Source organism: Neovison vison, chromosome 14, assembly GCF_020171115.1.
Source record: "Neovison vison isolate M4711 chromosome 14, ASM_NN_V1, whole genome shotgun sequence".
In the NCBI taxonomy this organism is placed as follows: domain Eukaryota; kingdom Metazoa; phylum Chordata; class Mammalia; order Carnivora; family Mustelidae; genus Neogale; species Neogale vison.
The window spans coordinates 9,576,351-9,595,164 of NC_058104.1; the positions used below are offsets into that span (position 1 = coordinate 9,576,351).

The 18,814-nt window shown below is 44.4% G+C and overlaps 1 long non-coding RNA gene across 1 annotated transcript; it reads right to left on the reverse strand.

The window, feature by feature from the left end:
* Window positions 1-300: 300 nt before the first annotated feature.
* On the reverse strand, window positions 301-2,362 carry LOC122895327. Its single transcript, XR_006382187.1, has 3 exons — window positions 1,855-2,362; window positions 1,071-1,120; window positions 301-948 (listed from the first exon to the last, which is right to left on the reverse strand). It is a non-coding gene; the product is annotated as an uncharacterized LOC122895327 (long non-coding RNA).
* Between the last annotated feature and the right edge of the window lie 16,452 nt (window positions 2,363-18,814).

Sequence of the window (18,814 nt, forward strand, 5' to 3'; positions counted from 1 at the left end):
ACTAACGCGCACGCTCCGAACGGTCCCCCTTTCAGCCCCCACCGACGGATAGCCACAGTGCAACTTCAAGTTCCACGTTCGTCCTCGCGAGTGACCCGACCCGCGTGTGCCTTTCTCCACCGAGGCGGCCTTAATAGAGTTTGGACCGATCTTGGTGGTTAGCCCTTGGGCTGAAAAACAGCAGAAAGAGGACTGGGGGACCAATCTAAACCTACCTCCCCTCGAGCCCCACCCCGTCTATGTCTGGGAAACCGGAGGCTACGAGACCTTTCGGTGCCTGTAACAAAATCATAACTGGTACCAAGGGGTTTGGGGCCTCCGCTGATTTACAAGAGGATTGACAACAGGACCTGTTAGCCATACACGCAGGGACTGGGGTACATACGAATAGGGGATACTATATAGATCTTTAAATGGGAATTTAAAGAGAAGCTGTTACCCCGTTAGTTGCAGAGAGGGCCCAGTCTTTTAATACTTAAGTAAAGGCTTCCTCTGCGTGTGTCCAAGGGGGAAGATCTGCTGTGGGTCAGGGGCAGGAGTAGTCAAAAGATGGGAAAGGTAAATGTTCACTCTTCTGGCACCTGAGCTGTGCAGTGAAAGGACTGGGTAGGTAGCGACTTTCCGATTCTTTTCACCTTGACCCACACTGCTCCAGTGCACATCACAATTTAAGTTCCATGAGGGCAGAGCCTGGGTCTTGTTTATCTTTGCATCCCCAGCGCCTGACACAAGATCAATGTCCAGTAAGTATTTGTGGAATAGACACGAAATAAACAGTAGTAAAGCGGGCAGTGCAAATGCAAGGGATTATCATCCAAAAACCTTTCACGTTTGCAGAGTCCCTTTAATTTTTTTTTTTTTTAAATTCCCATAATCGTCTTGTGAGTTAGGGAAGAGACGTCTTTCCTACTTAGTTCGAACAGTTGAAATGACTTTGATATAGGGAGTCTGTTAAAGAATAAAGAGAGGACAGAACAAGTTCTTAAGTACACTCTAACTATTCATCTTGAAACAATTCAGGCCTAAATTTGTATTTTTTTTTCTTTGCTGGTTTAGAATAGAGGACTTACCTTAAGCAGCAGGATGAACCAGGGAGGAACAACGTGGGTTAATTTAAAACCTAGAAGGCAAAGCAATCCCGTGAAACCATTTGTTTCAAGTACAGCAGGAAAATTTTAAATGAAGGCAGTTCAGTAGGAAAACTAAAAATGAAACCCTGCAAACTACCACCAGGGCTGAGATTGTAATACTGGTCTTCATGCTACTTGTCGGTTTGTAATTATACGCTTGTGTGATAACTTGATGAATGAGACCCTCTCGAACAAGAGTGGCGGCCGCATGAGAACGGGGTCTGTACTAAATTGTTCATATTATGCCCCTAGAGCCCAGCTCAGAGCCTACCACCAGCAAATACTCAATTTATAAGGATTGCGTAAATAGACATTACTGTTGCCATTATTAACTTTTTGGAAAGCAGTGAGGGAATACGAGTAAGAGCAAAACGATATATCATTATCTGACTAGTAATCCGTGGAAACATTCAACAAAAGCCAAACCAAAAAAAAAAAAAAAAAAAGGGAAAAGCAAGACATGAAGACATTCGTTCCTGCATTATTTGTGGTGGTAAACAAAAGCGCCAGGGAATGGTTTCATTAAATGAGGACACGGCAATATAATGAAATAACAAACAGCCTTCAAGGCACAGTCCTATGGATCCTTTGCGTGTGGATGGTAGTAGTCAAAACAAAACAAAAAAGCAGGCACTTCTCAAATTTGGTCCTGAAAGTGGGCAGAAAGGAAACTGCCATTTTTGGCTGGTGGCCCAGGAAGCCCTTCAGGGTCGCCCCTGCCTACCTTCCCAACTTCACCTCCAGGCACCCTCCAGTCCTGCACGGCCCGACGCCTTCCGGGCAACCCCCTTGCTTCCAGTCGGAATGCTCTGCACTCACGCGGCAAACACCGGAGCGCCTACAGGGCAGGCGACCGCCAGCCCCGGGCCGTTACCGCTCCGGGACAGCTTCCTTCGATCCGGTCCCCGCGGTACAGAGCGTATCCCCCCGTCCTGCCGTCCTTGATGTGGACAGGGACTGGGCCTCCTTCATCTCCCTGCCAAAGACCAGGAGTCCAAGCATCGTTTGTGGCGTGAATGGAACAGTAACGACAGGAGCCCTAAACACGACTCTACAAACTGCGGGGCCGTCTGCACTTCCGGGTGCCGGTTAAATTGGCACGGGAGGAAGCGAGGAGTCGGGCGGGGGGGTCTCCTCCCGGGCTGCTCTAGGAAGAGGGCTCGGTGGTCCGGAGGACCCTGGGAGCGGCGGGCGTGTTGCGTGGGTGGGAGCCGCACGCCGCGTGGGCACCGCGCGCCGCGCCAGCCCCCTCCTCGGGGAGGCGGGGCCGAGCGGAATCCGGGGCGGGGCGCGGCGCGGGGGGGGCGGTCCGAGGACTCTGATGGCCAATTAAAGGGCTGGGCTCGGTGAGAGAGGCGGGGCGAGGCGCGACTTGGAGGCGGAGCGGGCGACGCCGGGGCCTGGGAGTCTCCAACCTCCGCTGGGTGTCCGAAGTGCTCCCGGCTCAGTCTTGCCCGAGAGACGCTCTCTGTAAATTAAGTTACTTGTCCACTTTAGAATCTGTCTCGGTACAAAAGTGTGCGATGGGTACACACCAACTACGTGCTCGTGAATCACTTGGAATCGTTAAAAATGCAGAGTCTGAGTAGGGCTAGGGTGAAGCCCGAGATGCTTCATTTCTTTCTTTCTTTCTTTCTTTCTTTTTTTTTTTTAAAGATTTAATTTATTCATTCGACAGAGAGAAAGATCACAACCAGACAGAGAGAGAGAGAGAGAGGAGGAAGCAGGCTCCCCGCTGAGCAGAGAGCCCGATGCGGGACTTGATCCCAGGACCCCGAGATCATGACCTGAGCCGAAGGCAGCAGCTTAACCCACTGAGCCACCCAGGCGCCCAAGATGCTTCATTTCTAAGAAACTCCCAGGAGATGCTGCTGCTGTGCATTCTCTAAGACGCTTTCAGGAGCAAAAGTGTGAAACAGTGGTTCTCCAAGTGCAGTCCCAGGACTGGCAGCAGAGGCATCCCCTGGGAATTGTTTGGAAATGAAGATTATTGGATCGCACTCCTGCACCTGCTGAATCAGAAAGTCCGGGAGTGGGGAGGGCAGGCAGTCCATGTTCCTGCAATCCCAATGGGTAATTTTGATGCGGGCTGGAATTTGGGAACGAGCGGACAGTAGAAAAGTCAAATAGCCTCGACTGTCTATAACTTGTGACCATGGTCAGTTTGCCTTAATCTGCCTTAGTCTAGCTAAACTTCAGCTGAAAAATCAGGATAAAAATGCTAATGCCTTCCTAGTGCATCTCTTATAATGAGGAAATGTGAGATGACAGTAAAGAACTTGGCACACCTAACAAGCATTCTAGAAATTTAAGCTGTCATTTCCGTTCAAATGGATTGCCAAAGGGCAATTCAAGAAGGGGTAACTCACCTGGCCGGAGGTGTTAGGAAATTCCTTGGCTAAGAAATGTGAGTTGATGTTTGAACCAGGATCTTGAAGGATAGGAACCCCTGGTGAAGGTGAGAAAAGGCATTCCGGGAGCAGGGAGCACCCTAGGCAGTCTTAAGAAAGGACCGGGTGTGGGAGGGAAAGTGTTGTGGGAGGACTGGATGACAGGTGATTGCAGAATAAATCATAGAGACCTTGCAAGCCATTCAGTGATGCTTACACTCGTTCTTCAGGCAGAGAAAATGCCTTTACAAGAAGGGCAGGATCTGCCCTACTTCTTAGAACAGCAGATCTTGTGACTATAGTGGGGAGGCTATTCTGAAGGGCAGAGAGACCGGTTTAATACAGATGATGACAGGTCAGGCTAGAATCAGCAAAGGTTTAATCGAAGGCACTGGTCCTGAAAGTAACGGGAAGATACTAGGAGGAGGAAAGGCTTCTCTGATAAAATGGGCAGAACTTGGTGGCCCAAATGAATATGGAAGATGAGGGGGTAAGAGGACTCCCTGATCGTGTCTAGGTTTCTACCGATCTCTAAACAGTAGAACATGTAAGTGGAGGTTGTACAAATAAAAGTCACAACTCCAGGGACCAGAAAAACCTTTTAGAAGTAGGCAGAAGAGAAAACAGACAAGGAGCATAAGAAGTGGACCTAAGAGCTGCCAAGAGGAAGTCCAGGAAGGCTGGTGTCCTGAGAGCCAAGAGAGATTTCAGTCAATACTGGTGGATAATTTTTTTTTAGTTTTTATTTATTTATTTTTCAGAGAGAGAGAGTGCACACAAGCAAGCAGTGAGGCAGGCAGAGGCAGAGAGAGAAGCAGGATCCCCATTGAGCAAGGAGCCTGATGTGGGACTCAATCCTAGGACCCTGGGATCATGACCTGAGTCACTCAGGTGTTCCCGGTGGACAATTATTTTAAAAGTTGCAAAGACCTTAAATAGGATGAGGACCCAAAATAGGCCACTAGATTGGACGGACACCGGTTGGTTATTTGTGGAGAGCTTAGAGTCATTTCGCTACTGCAAGAAGGATGGGAAGAGATTTTTTGAAGGATGAGGCATAGGCAGGGACAAGGGTAACAAGCACATGGAAAATAACTTTAAACTATTTAGCTGGAAAGTGGAAAAGATGGGGTTCTAATGGTAGTGACTCCAACAATATTACCTTTCAATGATGGTGATTATCTACAAAGTCATTCATTTGGGGGCGATGACTAATTTCATTTATTTGAGGTACCTCTTGCAAATGACTGAATTTTGGAGAGCCATGAAACAGACAAAGAGGGTTTTTTTTTTTCCAATAACGGATGTACCTTAAATTAAACTATTTAGGTGTGATTTTCCTGCTTGTCTATTCTGGGAAGAACATCACCTTTGCCATTTGCTACTTCGGTTTTAGAATTTGAGAAAGAGAAGAAGGTGGACAAATCACAAAGAGGCGAGAGAAGTTTCTGGGTCAGTGAGTTTTCATTCATTTCATTCAACAATGAATTCAACGGGCCAAAAAAAGAACCAGAGCATATTTAACCCCAACCTTATACACTGCCCTCGTCCAGCTCTGAGCTACTGACTCTAGGAATTCTTTCAGGATTCACTGACCTTCCAGAAGGGTTGTAGACATCACCAAAGATGAATGGGGTTGCTTGGATCAGGGTCAGGGACCTTTTTCCAGAATGAAGAATTATAGGAATACCAGCTTATTGGGTAAAGATTCTGTCATATAGATGGGAAGCTTTTGAGGGTTTTTTGTTTTGTTGTTTTTTAGTGTTTGGTTTTTTTGAGAGAGAGAAAGAGAGCACACAAGTAGGGGGAGAGGGAGAGGGAGAATCTTGGGTGGGAAGCCCTGACGTGGGGCTAGATCTCACAACCCTGAGATCATGACCTGAAATGAAATCAAGAGTCAGATACTTAACTGGCTGAGCCACCCTGGTGCCCCAGCTTTTGAGTTTTTGTTGTAATTAACATTCATTGCTTCCATAATCACAAATCCTAATTTAGCCATGATTCGCCCAAGTTCCATTTTGTTGGTGTCAGCTGAGATCATGGAGCATGTACTGGGCTGCAAAGGAAAAGGCGAGGTTGTGAGTGACTGTCTAGGCCTTTCAAACAAAAAGTTGCCCAAACAAGTAATGTCATTAACTGAGCAGATTTGGAGAGGAGCCAGTCAGTTTGCCTAAGGCTCTCCTGACTAATAATCAAGCCAAACAGTGACGTATTGACTTTTTTTTTTTTTAAAGATTTTATTTATTTGACGGAGAGAGAGGAATCACAAGTAGGCAGAGAGGCAGGCAGAGAGAGAGAGGGAAGGAAGCAGGCTTCCCGCGGAGCAGAGAGCCCGACGCGGGGCTCGATCCCAGGACCCTGGGATCATGACCTGAGCTGAAGGCAGCGGCTTTAACCCACTGAGCCACCCAGGCACCCCTGACGTATTGACTTTTAATTTAAAAAAAATATTATTTACTTGAGAGAGGGAGATAGCGATAACATGAGAGAGCATGAGTGGGGAGGAGAGGGTGAAGCAGGCTCCCCGCTGAGCAAGGAGCCCAATCCGGGGCTTGATTCCAGGACCCTGGTATAAGGAGGACATGGGCCAAAAGAAACAGCTTAACCGACTGAGCCACCCAGGTGCCCCTGACCTTTTAAATTTAGTCCAATGTGAAATATTGATTTTGCAATAGATTTTGTAAGTGATTTTGTTGTTGTTGTTATGACTTTTTGGCTTTACTGTGTTTTTAAATGTCTTTGTATTTTGGTGACTGCTATGTTTTTTTGTTTGTTTGTTTGTTTTACTTTGTTAAAGATTTTCTGCAAAGAACTAGAAAAAAAAATCCTTGGATATTCAAATGGAGGCAAAACCAAAAAAAGTTCCTAAATCCGTAATTAATTCCGTATATCCCATATGAAATGCATTTAGTCTATTAAGTGCCTCCATAAATTAAAATTTAATGTGGAAAAACATTTAATGAATTGACTGAAAACCCCATGAAATAGTCAAAACTAAGTGAAAGATTTAAAAAGCATGCATGTAAAAACATAAACATTCTCAAAAGAGGAGGAATCATTGTATTTCACAAATGTTGGGAGAAAGCTTCTTGACATTGGCCTTGGCAATGATTTTTTTGGATAGGACACCCAAAGCACAAGCAATAAAAGCAAAAATAAACAAGTGGGCTGACATCAAACCAAAAGGCTTTTGAGCCACAAAAGAAACAATCAACAAAATGAAAAGGCAACCTATGGAATGGGAAAGAAATATTCGCAAATCATGTATCTGAGAAGGGTTAATCTCCAAAATATATAAAGAACTCCCATAACTCAATAGCAAGCCCACAAATGATTCAATTTTAAAACGGCCAAGGACCTGAAAAGATATTTTTCTAAAGAAGACAAGAGGTACCAAGAGGTACAAGAAAAGGTGCTCAACATCGTTAATCATCCGAGAAATGAAAATTGAAACCACTATGAGCTATCACCTTGCACCTGTTAAAATGGGTATTATTCAAAAGACCAGCGATAACAAGTGCCTGCCAAGATGTGGAGAAAAGGGAGCCCTGGGCAATGTTGGTGGAATGTAACTTGGTGCAGCGGCTATGGAAAAACAGTATGAAAATTCCTCAAAATATTAAAAATAGAACTACCAGATTATCTGGCAATCCCACTTCTGGGTATATATCCAAAGGAAATGAAATCACTACATGGAAGAGAGATCTGTAGCCCCATGTTCTTGTAGCATTATTCCCAACAGCCAAGACAGGGAAACAACCCAAGTGTCCCTTCATGAATGAATAGATAAAATGTGATACACACAGACACACACACACACACACTGGATTATTAATTATTCAGCTTTAAAAAGAAGGAAATCCTGCCATCTGGCGACAACATGGATGGAACTTGAGGGCATTATGCTAAGTGAAATTAGCAGACAAAGAAAATGCTGTATGATCTCACTTATATATGGGACCTAAAAAAAACCAGAATTCATAGAAACAGTAGAATGGTGGTTGCCAGGGGTGGGAGGTGGGGGACATGGGGAAATGTTGGCCAAAGGGCACAAACTTCCAGGTATGAGATGAATAAATTCCAGGAGTCTACTGGGAAGCATGCTGACTATAGTTCACAACACTGTATGGTATGTTCGAAGTTTCTCAAGAGTAAACCTAAAACGTTCTCGCTACAAACACACGAGTTGGTAATTATGTGAGATGGATGGATTAACTAACTCTGCTGTGATCATTTCACATATATACATCTACTGAATCATCACGTCGTGCACCTTAAGCTTACACAACGGTGTCTTTCTTTCTTTCTTTCTTTCTTTAAAGATTTTATTTATTTATTTGAGAGGGAGAGAGAGAATGAGAGGAGAGATGTCAGCGGGAAAAGCAGTCTCCCTGCTGAGCAGAGAGCCTGATGTGGGACTTGATCCCAGGACTCCAGGATCATGACCTGAGCCAAAGGAGCCGCTTAACCAACCGAGCCACCCAGGCGCCCCCACGATGGTGTATTTCAATTATATCTCCATAAAGCTGGGGGAAACGTGATAAGGGAGACATGTAAGACTTTTAAAGTGTTCTTTTGTAAGTAAATGAATGTATCAATAGATTGACTAAACCATTGGCTAGAAATGGCTTGAAGTGAATTATCTTTAGGCAGCTGACTTGAAGCTAGCTGCCTACAGTTACTTAGATTATGTTGCATTTCAGTAGATTTTGTTACTTAAATAGTTGGTAGATTAAGAGAGATCAGAGTCATTGACCATTTAATGATGTAAGTTGATCAGAAGTCACAAACACCAATTCTTTTAGAGTCTGTGGGTAATAAGACCGCATCAAGGGGCACCTGGGTGGCTCAGTGGGTTAAGCCTCTGCTTTCGGCTCAGGTCATGATCTCAGGGTCCTGGGATCCAGCCCTGCGTTGGGCTCCCGGCTCACTGGGGGATCTGCTTCTCCCTCTTCTTCTGTTCCTCCCCCTAGGGAGTGCGCTCGCTCGCGCGCTCTCTCTCTCTCTCACATAAATAGATAAAATCTTAAAAAAAAAAAAAAAAAAAGGACTGCACTGGGAGAACTTTATAGGCGCAAGATGGAGCCCTTCCTGTCCATGCTGCTCCGTCAGCACACCGAAACTAAGACAGTTTCTATGTCCCTGTAAATGCTCCGGAACGCAGCTGATGCAGTTAGCCAATCCCCAAACGCCGGGCCAACTCACCTCAAGCCAGGCTGACTGATGGCCCCAGCCAATCAACTATTTTCTGTCTTTGTCTTCCTCGTTCTTTAATCATTATCTTATCAAAGCTTCCCGCCTTCTTTTTTTTTTTTTTTTAAAGATTTTATTTATTTATTTGACAGAGAGATCACAAGTAGGCAGAGAGACAGGCAGAGAGAGAGGAGAAAGCAGGCTCCCCGCTGAGCAGAGAGCCCGATGCGGGGCTCGATCCCAGGACCCTGAGATTATGACCTGAGCCGAAGGCGAGGCCCTAACCCACTGAGCCACCCAGGCGCCCATTTTGCAGTTTATGTCTTCAAGTGTTAAATAAAGTTTGTATCACTTCAATTGTCTCCTTCTTTTATTTTTTAATAATTGTTCATCTGTAGGATCAGAGTTAATAAGCGAGGAGCGGGGCAGCTCATGGGGTTCTCGAGGGCATGTGTGCAGCCTCTGGGTTTGGAATTCAGGTTTTAGGAAAACACCACGGTAAGGTCCACAAGACAAGTCTAAGGTCAGGTCGGTATGTTGAAGTCCAGTACCTGACCTCTGCTCTTTGTGAATTGGTTTTTCACATGCTGATTATCCCTAATTTACTGTGAAGTACGGTCTCTTTATGTTATCTCTTTATTTCTCCTTGGGACAGCGATTTAATTTTAAAACCTTAAGTAATTCCTTATTTTATTTATTTTTTCCAAAGATTTTATTCATTTAAGAGAGATACAGAGACAGAGACTGTGAAAGCACAAGCAGGGAGAGAGACAGAGGGAGAGGGAGAAGCAGACTCCCCGAGATGCGGGGCTCGATCCCAGGACCCTGGGACCATGACCTGAGCCGAAGGCAGAGGCTTTAACCCACTGAGCCACCCAGGCGCCCCAAGATAGTTACTTTTTTTTTTTCCAATTTATTTATTTTCAGAAAAACAGTATTCATTATTTTTTCACCACACCCAGTGCTCCATGCAAGCCGTGCCCTCTATAATACCCACCACCTGGTACCCCAACCTCCCATCCCCCTGCCACTTCAAACCCCTCAGACTGGACTCTGAAAAGATAGTTACTTTTTAAAAACATCTGAGTGTGTGATGCGTGCAATCATGACTGCCCTCTTATCATTTGGGAGCTGATTTCTTTCTGCCCCAGACTCTTTCTTGGACCATCCGAGCAGTTCATCATTACGTCTTCTCTTTGAAAAACGGCACCCTCCACCTGGGGATGGCCCACAGTTTGCAGGTGAGGCGGAGACAGCCATAGTCTTGGGACTTAATCGTAGTAAGTCTCGGGACAAGCCTCCGACTGGGCCAGAGGTACATACAAACTCAGCAACCGTGGGGAGCCCGTATCCTGCAACAGAGGAGCGGACAGGGGCCCTCTCACTACAAAAAGACAAGAATGAAATGGATGTGCAGAGAAAAGCAGGGGCAGGAGTACCCAAGGACCCAAACAAGAAAGATCCTGAGCTGCCCTGCTGGGGCTGTTGCCTTTTCAGATTCTGGTTTTAGTCCCTCCCGAAGGCAGCTACAACCTTCCGGGTAGATTCTGGGAACTGGGAAAAGGTTCCTACTCTTTTTTTCTTAAGCTAACTCCCGTTGGTTTCCAGTATTTGCTATAAATATATAATGTAGGAGTTCCCTTCTGATCCCCACGGTGGAAAATTACAAAATGAAGCCTAGCGTCGAGCCTGCCAGCGGACTTGGAGTGCTCTCAGACAGACCCCGGATGTAGAGCCAGCTGGTACTAATCACAGATTTTCACATTTTTAGGCAATGTTATGAATTCCCAGGGTAACCAAACCTCCATTATGGGTTAGAGTCATACCACTTAGCTAAGCACGTTTAAAACCTTTTTGTTGTGAAGAGTAGCACACGCAAACAAAAGGGCGCATAGAAGAAAGGACAGCTCAATGACGTTATAGAATGAACCACTATGTAACCACCACTGAGTGGAGAAATAGGACATTGCCCATCTTCCAAAAACCCCTCTCCCTGACTTGGACCCACTGCCAAAATTATAACCCCCTACTTTTCTAATAGTGACCAATATCCTGATTGTTGTGGCCACATCCCCCCCGCCCAGCCCCCCCATCTAAGCATGCATCTGTAATGCTCTAGTTTACTTTTGTCTGGGTTTCTTTGCAACCCCTACTTTCAGGGTCCGTCTTATCTCACTGAATGTCATGTTTGTGCAATTCGTTCACATTGCCGTAGATAACTTCAGTTTGTTCCTTTTTCATCACTGCAGACTTTTCCATTGTTTGGATGTACGAAAGCAACTATACGTTGCACAAGCGCATTTCAATAGAATGCAAAATTGAACAAAAGGCATCTCTATTTTAGAAACTGTGTTAGTGGTCCTTCTTTGTGGGGGCAGGTGGAGATGGGAAAGGACAGTGAGGGGGCTTCTGGGATGGTGCTCTAGTCTCTGTTGGGGGTGCCCACATTCAACTGAGCTGTGATAAATGAATTCAGTAAAGCCCCCAATACAAAATTAATCTAGAGAAATCTGTTGCATTTCCATATGCTAATAATGAAGTGGCAGAAAGGCAAATTAAGAACATAATCTCACCAAAACCAATAAAATACCTAGAAATAAACCTAACCAAGGAGGTTCTGTACTCCAAAACCATAAAACATGAATGAAAGAAATTGAAGAAGGCGTAAACAAACGGGGAGAGATTCTGTGTTTGTGGACTGGAAGAACCAACATTGTTAAAATGTCCCTATTATCCAAAGCAATCTAAAGAATTAATACAATCCATATTAAAATACCAAGAGGGTTTTTTTTTTTTTGATGGCAGTTTTTCTTTTTTTTTTTTCCAATTTATTTATTTTCAGAAAAACAGTATTCATTATTTTTTTCACCACACCCAGTGCTCCATGCGAGCTGTGCCCTCTATAATACCCACCACCTGGTACCCCAACCTCCCACCCCCCCCCGCCACTTCAAACCCCTCAGATTGTTTTTCAGAGTCCATAGTCTCTCATGGTTCATCACCAAGAGGGTTTTGAAGGGGCGGGGGGTGGGAGGTCGGGGTACCGGGTGGTGGGCATTATAGAGGGCACGGATTGCATGGAGCACTGGGTGTGGTGCAAAAATAATGAATATAAAAATAAAATAAAATAAAAATAAATTTAAAAAAATACCAAGAGCATTTTTTTTTCACAGAACTAGAATAATACTGAAATTTGGATGGAACCACAAAAGACTGTGAAGAGTTAAAACAATCTTGAGGAAAGAACAAAGCTGGAGGAATCACAATCCCAGATTTCAAGATAAACCTCCAAGCTGCAGTGATAGAAAGAGTCCAAGCTGCAGTGATAGAAACAGTATAGTAGCGGCACAAAAATAGACATGTAGGGGCGCCTGGGTGGCTCAGTGGGTTAAAGCCTCTGCCTTCAGCTCGGGTCATGATCCCAGGGTCCTGGGATCGAGCCCCGCGTCGGGCTTTCTGCTTGGCGGGGAGCCTGCTTCCCTTCCTCTCTCTCTGCCTGCCTCTGTGCCTACTTGTGATCTCTGTCTCTCTAATAAATAAATAAAATCTTAAAAAAAATAGACACGTAGGTCAGTGACATAGAATAGGGAGCCCCAAAATAAACCCACACTTATCTGGCCAATTAACCTTTGACAAAGGAGGCAAGAATATGTAATGGGGGAAAGACAGTCTCTCCAACAAATGGTGCTGGTCCACAAGCTACATGCAGAAGAATGACACTGGACCACTTTCTTACACCGTACACAAAAATAAACTCAAAACGGATTAAAGACCTGCAGGAGAGACCTGAAGCCATAAAATTCCTAGAAGAAAACATGGGCAGTAATTCCTTTGACTCTGGCTGCAGGAAACATTTTTCTAGAGATGTCGCCTCCCGCAAGGGAAACACAAAGCAAAGATCAACCACTGAGATGACACCAAAACAAAAAGCTTTCACACAGTGAAGGGAATCAACAAAAGGGCAAGGTAACCTGTTGAATGGGAGAAGATATTTGCAAATGACCTATCCAATAAGGGATTAGTATCCAAATATATAAAGAAGTCATACAACTCAACACCAATGAAACAATCTGATTCATATGGGTGGAGGACCTGAATAGACATTTTACTTTACTTTAAAAAAAAAAAAAGATTTTATTTATTTATTTGACTGACAGAGATCACAAGTAGGCAGAGAGGCAGGTAGAGAGAAAGAGGTGGGGAAAGCAGGCGCCCTTTTGAGCAGAGGGCCTGATGTGGGGTTTGATCCCAGGACCCTGTGACCATAACCTGAGCTGAGGGCAGAGGCTTTAACCTACTGAGCCACCCAGGCACCCTGAATAGACATTTTTCTAAAGAAGACACACACATGGCTAGCATAGGCAAAAAGATACTCAACATCCCTCATCATCAGGGAAATGCGAATCAAAACCATGAAATACCACATGACACTAGAATGGCCAGAATAAAAAATATAAGAAAATAGAAGAAAGTCAAATGTCAGGAAGGATGTGGAGAAAGAGGAACTCTCATGCACTGGTGTTGGAAATGCACAGTGCTGCAACCACTGTGGAAAACAGTATGGAGCTTCCTCAAAAAATTAAAAATAGAGACACCCTATGATCCAGTAATTCTACGACTGAGTATTGACCCAAAGTAAATGAAAACACTAATTCAAAAAGATAGATGCTTCCCTATGTTTATTCCAGCATTGTTTATAATAGCCAAGATATGGAAACAGCCCAGGGGTCCATCAGTAGAAGAATGGATAAAGAATATGTCTTATATACACACAATGGAATGTGTGTAGAAAAGAACGAGATCTTGCCACTTGCAACCACATGGATGGACCTAGAGGGTATGATGCTAAGTGAAATAAGTCGAAGGCAAGTACTGTATGATTTCATTCATATGTGGAATTTACAAAACAGAACAAACAAAGACTCTTAAATACAGAGAATCATTTGGTGGTTGCCAGAGGGGAGGTGGGTAGGAGGATGGGTAAAACAGATAAATGGGACTAAGGAGTACAGATTTCCAGTTACAAAAATAAATAAGTCATGGTGGCGAAGAGTACAGCATAGGGAAAGTGGCTGTAGATGGTAATAATGCTGCTTGGTGACCGACTGTGACTACTCTTACCACAATGAGCACTGAATAATGTAGGATTGTGGAATCACTATGTTGTATGCCTGAAACTCATGTGACACTGCATGTTAACTATACTTCCATTTAGGGGCACCTCGGTGCCTCAGTGGGTTAAGCCTCTGCCTTCTGCTCGGTTCATGATCCCAGGGTCCTGGGATCGAGCCCCGCGTCGGGCTTTCTGCTTGGCGGGGAGCCTGCTTCCCTTCCTCTCTCTCTGCCTGCCTCTCTGCCTGCTTGTGATCTCTGTCTGTCAAATAAAAAAGTAAAATCTTTAAAAATAAACAAATAAATAAAAAATAAAGAATTAGTTAAGCTGTAGAGTTATGATCTGTGCACCTTGCAGAATGTATAATTCCCTTTAATATAATTAATGTTTTAAAAAAAAAAGAAAGTTGAAGGACATCCCAGCCAACAATGGCTCTGGAACTGGGGGATGTCCCCAGAAGAAAGGCAGCCCTCCCGGCCAGGCTCCCATTGCAGAACCTCTGTCCTTTTCTTGGACTTGGAACTGGTGATTCTTCACTCATTTGCTAGCTCTCTGGTGCCTTCAAGTGGATTTTTTTTATATTCTGTTTTTTTTTTTCCCTAATATCCTCAGGAGGAAAGATGGGCTGAATCACCTAGCCTACTTTTATCAGAAGCAGAAGTTAGCACAGTAGTTCTCTCTGGCTTTCAAATGAAATTGAAACCCTGGAAAATGGTAGAGTCACATCTGTTAAATTTTGGGGGAAATCTTCATGTTATTGATTGCTACTCAATGCTATTTCCGAGAAGAAAATGTCTCTTATTGGTCACTGAAACATTTATGTTGTAAAGTCAGATTTTGCTTAAGAATTTACTTAATCATGTTTATTGGAGGAGACCTATTTTTGTTTGTTTGTTTGTTTTACTGAAGTACAATACTTCCAAAATTTTCCATTTAAACATTTCCCTAGTCTGGTCAACAATCTTTTTTTTTTTTTTTTTAGATTTTTATTTTTTATTTTTATTTATTTATTTGACAGAGAGAGAGAGGGATCACAAGTAGGCAGAGAGGCAGGCAGAGAGAGAGAGGGGGAAGCAGGCTCCCCGCTGAGCAGAGAGCCCGATGTGGGGCTCGATCCCAGGAACCTGAGATCATGACCTGAGCCGAAGGCAGAGGCTCAACCCACTGAGCCACACAGGTCCCCCTGGTCAACAATCTTAAACGCAGCAAGACTTTATCCTAGAAATATAAACCAACCATCAACACAAACCAATAATGAAATGTGCCTGTCTAGGCTTTGGCAACAACAGGAACTTCTGTAAGCTTTAGGTTACATTTTAAACTTCAGAAACCCCAGGTGCCTGGGTGGCTCAGTGGGTTAAAACCTCTGCTTTCAGCTCAGATCATGATCCCAGGGCCCTGGGATTGAGTCCTGCATTGGGCTCTCTGCTCAGTGGGGAGCCTGTTTCCTTCTCTCTCTCTGCCTGCCTCTCTGCCTACTTGTGATCTCTATCTGTCAAATAAATAAAATCTTAAAAAAAATAAACTTCAGAAATCTCCATGGAGGGGTGCCCAGGTGGCTCAGTGGGTTAAGAGTCTGCCTTTGACTCGGGTCATGATCTCAGGATCCTGGGATCGAGTCCCGCATCAGGCTCTCTGCTCAGCAGGGAGCCTGCTTCCTCCTCTCTCTCTGCCTGCCTCTCTGCCTACTTGTGATCTCTGTCAAATAAATAAAATCCTTTAAAAAAATTAAAATTAAAATTAAAATCCATGGAAGGTGCTTTTCCTTTCTCTCAGCCCTTTAATTTGGATATACTTACTTGAGAACCAATTGATTAATTGTCCTTGAAGTTCAAATTATTTGACCTACTTTTTTTGTAAATTAAAAAAAAAAAGATTTTATTTATTCATTTGAGAAAGAGAGAAAGAATGAATTGAGGGGGCAGAGGGTGAGGGAGAAGAGGACTCCCCACTGAGCAGGGAGCCCGATGCCAGGCTCGATTCCAGGACCCCGAGATCATGACCTGAGCCGAAGGCAGATGCCACCCAGGTACCCCTATTTTGTCTACCTTGTTAAAGGAACTTCCTGAGAAGCTTCACCTCCGAGTCCTCTTTGACTAACTCATGGCCACCCTTCTGGTCATTTCCTTTTCCACTCTATTCAAGACCTAAGATCGACCTTGGATGGCCCCAGCTGCATGTCCCATTACAAAACACATCTTCCCACTTCCTCTGCCAACGTGAGGAGTGGCAATTAACAAGTCTGCTCTGGCCTTCCAGCTAGAGCAAGAACAGGGCCACAGAGGGGACATGAGAGGGTCCATCACAGGTAAGTGAAGGGAACAGGACAAAGCAGATGGGAAAGATAGAAAGAATCAGAAGTCCCAAGGACTTGGTTGTTGGGCTTGCACATAAGGGATGGACAGGCCTTCTCAGTGATGTTCTCCTTCCCACGTGTCTACTAAAATGAAGCATCATGGTGGCAGCCATATAATTTATTACCCAAACGGGGACACTTTTGAAGGTGACACAGTGATGATATCAATCACTGCATGAGAATAGTAAAAGTAGACTGGGACATTTTGGCAAACCGGCTATCTGATCACCCTAGTCATATAGGACTAGCTTGGGACGGGCTCCTTATGTCATGAACCCTTTCCCGAACCCTACATGGCAAGTTCACACAGATGTTACCGTTAGCTTCATTATTTAGACTTGATTTTAGCTGACACAGAGCCTCAGGGTTTTACTTGAGTTCTAGAACAGGGGTTTTCAAATCTGAGATGTACCAGAATCACCTGGAGAGCTTATTAAAATTGAGTGCTAGATCATACTCCCCAGTCTCTGATTCCATAGGTCTGGGGTAGGGTCCAAGAATCTGTAATTTTTAAAAAGATTTTATTTATTTATTTGACACACAGAGAGAGATCACAAGTAGGCAGAGCAGCAGGCAGAGAGAGAGAGAGGGAAACAGGCTCCCCGCTGAGCAGAGAGCCCGATGTGGGGCTCGATCCAGGACCCTGAGACCATGACCCAAGCCGAAGGCAGAGGCTTAACTCACTGAGCCCTCCAGGTGTCCCTAGAATCTGTGTTTCTTAACAAGTTCCAAGTGGTACTCATGCATCTGGGGACTGGTTTTTGTTTTTGTTGTTGTAGTTTTTTGTTTTGTTTCATTTTCTTGGTTTGTTTTGTTCTCAAGGCTCTAAAGCATTTTTCATGCAACTCAGTGTTGGTCCATGTTCTGACTGAACCTTAACTGATGTATACCAATCTAATTTGAAGGAGACTGTTACTGCAGAGTCCTGATTTATAGGAGTTAATTGTGAGAAGTGTTGGACTTTTATATCCCCCACAAATAAGGCCTTCTGATTTCTGTAGGATGTTGATGTGGAGATATTTCATACCATGTGAAATACCATAAGGTATACTATCCATAGAATCTCATCAACAGGGCCCTTTATGGCCATCCCAAGGCTTTACTGGTCAATTTCCAAGCTCAGTGCAGCTAAAACCCCTCTTCTTTTCCTTTTTCTTTTCTTTCCCTTTCTCTTTTTTCTTTTACTTTCTTTTCTTTTTCTTCCTTTTCTTTCTTTCTTCCTTCCCCTTTCTTTCTAAGATATTTGCTTACTTATTTACTCATACACACACACACACACACACACAGAGGATGTCAGGGTGGCAAGGGGCAGAGGGGGAGGGAGGGTGAAAGGCTCAGGTGTGGGGCTCGATCTCATGACCCTATGATCGTGATCTGAGTCAAAACCAAGAGTCAGATGCTTAACTGACTGAGCCACCCAGGCATCCCTGAAATGCTTTTGTCTGTGTAGTTTGCCAGGATTATCTGAACAGCAAGGGCATCATGACACATTATGGGACTGAAAATGTTTTCAACATTTGTTTTTTTATTTTTTATTTTTTTATTATTTATTTACTTATTTGACAGACAGAGATCACAAGTAGGCAGAGAGGCAGGCAGAGAAAAAGGAAGGGAAGCAGGCTCTCTGTTGAGCAGAGAGCTTGATGTGGGGCTCGATCCCAGGACCCCGGGATCATGACCTGAGCCGAAGGCAGAGGTTTTAACCCACTGAGCCACCCAGGCACCCCTGTTTTCAACATTTGAATCACTAAACCCTTAGCTCTTGAACTTGACCAGCAATAGACCAGTGGGCCACAGGGCTGTAGAGAGAATAAAAGGAACTGCACCTATTTTTTTTTGTGTGTGTGCAGCATTTACATATGGGAGGAAGAAGGGGGTCCAGAGTTTTGATCGGATCTTTAAAGTTATATAGGAAAGCAAGGGCCTTTCTGAGTCATGGGGGTGGGACTCCATGAGACACAGAGGGAACATGAGGGCCGATCTGAAGAATCTTCTGGCATGAGATGGGGGATCCGGTGGCACAATTGTGGCTGCTGGTTAATATCACCGTTCACTGTTGAGCCCTCCAGGCGGCTCACCGCCCCCCCCCCACACCGTGAGCTCCCTCTTTGCGTTGCTATGGGGTATATGAGATGGGTAATAACTGAGTAACCAGGCATAAGGGCTAAATTTAATGGAATAAATTATTTTAAGCATGAATTAGGAGGATGCCAGGGTGACAAAACCTGTATGGTTGTGTAACACTGAACTTTTAGATTTTATAGCCAAAAGGACAAGAAGGCGTCTAATTCACCCACTCTTGTTTCATGTGAAAAAACAAGATTAGGGAGGTGAAGCGACTTTCTCAAAATCCCTAGGTCTCCTGACTCACAGTCCACGGCAGTTTTTCTAGGCACCATTGTCTCTTCCAAAACGTGGTAGAGCAACTTAAAAAAAAAGGGAATTCTGATGCAAAATCATCGGTTTCTGGTAAAAAGGCAGGTAGCTCAGTCGTTCAGAACGTTTGCAGGAGTTGGATTACTTAAAATGTTCCAGGCTAAAAAACAACCCCTCCCACCACTTCAGATGGTAAGGATGTTCCAGAAGGCCAGCTGTGACTAAGCGCTGAAGAGATGTGGCTTCCTTTGAAACA